Source organism: Hevea brasiliensis, unplaced genomic scaffold (assembly GCF_030052815.1).
Source record: "Hevea brasiliensis isolate MT/VB/25A 57/8 unplaced genomic scaffold, ASM3005281v1 Scaf415, whole genome shotgun sequence".
Lineage (NCBI taxonomy): Eukaryota > Viridiplantae > Streptophyta > Magnoliopsida > Malpighiales > Euphorbiaceae > Hevea > Hevea brasiliensis.
In genome coordinates this window covers 58,543-61,371 of record NW_026614935.1, presented here as the reverse complement: position 1 = coordinate 61,371, position 2,829 = coordinate 58,543, and positions in this window count along the sequence as shown.

Genomic DNA, 2,829 nt, shown 5'->3' with positions numbered 1-2,829 from the left:
CTGGGTTAAGTCCAATCTGGCAGCCATGGTTTAAATGGCTATAACTTGAGCTAAAAAACTCCAATTGGAGTGATTCAAAAAGGAGAATAAACTTAAGACAATAGGGAACATTTTCTATGAAGAAAGTTTTGTCAAATTCTAACAGTAAAATGACCAATGGAACAGTGCAACTTAAGACACCAAAACTGAAAATTTGCAAATTTGCCTAAAAGACTTAGAATTTGAGTAAACAACCAAAACCAAAAAATTTAGTGACCAAAATGTGGTATGTGGGTGATGTTGGAATTCCCATACCTATTAAACCTTAGAAAGTCAACAAATTGACTTGAATAGTGTAGTGAATAGTAACCATAAAATACAAAATTTAAAAAACGTCAAGTTTAACACATTAGAGCTAGGTATAAGTGAATGTAAATTTATTTTGGATTTATGCTAAGTTATGATACTGAAACATTGTGAAACTGTGTGTTTCAGTAAAAAAGAACACCGGGAAAGAACCTGAGGAATCAAGTCAAGGCCAAGAGGCGACTCGTTTAAGGTTTGTGCACAATGTATAATTTCTGTAAATTATTTTCTGCATATTGTTTTGAATAATTTGAAATAGTGAATTGTGACATTATTTATGATGCTTTGATTTAAATTGTTGAAAGTTATTGTGTATATTTGAAATGTCAATGTTTAGCAAATTGTTAAGATAAGTTTTGAAACCATAGTGTCATGACCATATATTTGAACACCTCACTAGCATGACTAGTGGGGGTAATCAGTTTCGAATTTTGATTCCTTCTTTAGTTGAAGTGTTGAGGTGTGTGCCAGTAGAAGAAGAAATTGAATGGATATCCATATATTTGAGCTAGCTAGCCTTGTGATGTGACTTCTCCTTAGCCTCTGGCTATTGATATTATATTTGTTTTGAATGGCATGATATAACTGTGGATTTTACGAAATTTGTTTTGACACTTCGAAATGAACTTGTTTGGATTAAAATTTCATATTTCATATTTTGTATTTAATTCTCATGTTCAGTCCAATTTTTGAATAAATGTGATATAAATTATGCATAAAGATTATTTTAGTATGTTGTGCACCGCTGAGTCCTAGTACTCAGCGATAGCTGTTATTGCTATCGCAGATATAGAGATTAGAGGAGCAGCAGATTGAGCTATTGAGGACAGAGGAGCTTCCTGCTTTGAAGCTATCGGGTATAATTTATACTCTGAATGTAAATATTTATTTTGATGTATGTATTGCACGTAAATGTATGGACATGTAAAGTTGGTCTTGAGCAGCTTGTACAAAGTTTGTATAAAGTTTGTAATAAATTTTAGTTTGGATTTTCTTAATGTAAATTTTCAGTATGATGTATATAAATTACTTTGTCATTAATGAAATATGAATGGTAGTATTTTATTTTGAATTGAATGAAATTCATTAATGGTGGATTTGAATTTTGGAAGTTCATAAATGTGTTGAAATTGATTGAGATTGATTGTGAAATTGAAGAAGTGGTTGAAATAAATAATTAGAAGTGCTTTTTACAGGTATTTGAAGAACTGTTTTCTCAAAATACAGATAGCACTCTGCCGAAATTTTTATAAAATTTGCAGAAAAATAAAATGGGCCAAAAATTTTAACTGGTTTTAAACTTTAATTAAATGTTTTAATACCTACTAGAAAATGCTCACCACTTATAAAAAGTAAGAAAATTGTTTTAAATTCCCTTGTAGGGTACTTAATGAGTTATCAGTAGGTGAAGTGCGGTAGTTCATTAGGTATTCTACGGGATCATGTTATGCCTTACAGAGGGGTAAGGTGTGACATGTTTTAGGAAAGGTCTCTTAGGTAAATCCCACATCGGCAAAGCACGGAGATGGTCTTGGGTTCAAAAAGTAATGATATAGAAAATAGGGGAACTAATCACTAGAGGCGCCTTTTGGTGGAATGGCCTGGAGAGTTGGAAGAACTCCAGGGTTAAGCGTGCTTGCTTGAGAGAAATCCTAGGATGGGTGACCTCCTGGGAAGTTCTCCATTCCACCTATGGGACAAAACCGTGAGGCTTATGGCCAAAGCGGATAATTCCTCTAGTGGTTGGAGCCCGATTGTTACAATTGGTATCAGAGCCGCTCGCGTGTCCTCTTGGGCGATGGTGGGGCAAACTTCAGCGAGGACGCTAAGTCCCGAAAAGGGGGTAGAAAGGTCCCTTAGGCAAATCCCACATCAGCAAAGTACGGAGATGGTCTTGGGTTCAAAAAGTAATGATATAGAAAATGGGGGAACTAATCACTAGAGGCGCCTTTTGATGGAATAGCCTAGAGAGTTGGAAGAATTCCAAGGTTAAGCGTGCTTTCTTGAGAGAAATCCTAGGATGGGTGACCTCCTGAGAAGTTCTCCATTCCACCTATGGGACAAAACTATGAGGCTTATGGCCAAAGCGGATAATTCCTTTAGTGGTTGGAGCTCGATCATTACAGGAACACTAGATAGTCGTTAAGAATATCCTTAAGTACTTGAGAAGAACTAAGGATTTATTCTTGATAGATAGAGGTAGTGACTTGCAATTGGATGGTTATACTGATTCTGATTTCTAATCAAATATTGATGATAGAAAGTCTACCTCTGGGTATGTGTTCATTTGCAATGGAGGTGCAGTCAGATGGAAGAGTTCCAAACAGAGTACGACTACAGATTTCTCTACAGAGGCTGAGTATAATGCTGCATTAGATGCTGCAAAAAGAAGCTGTTTGGATAAAGAAGTTCGTGACAAAACTTGCAGTAGTTCCTTCCATTGAGTCAGCAGTTCCACTCCACTGTGACAATAATGGAGCAGTC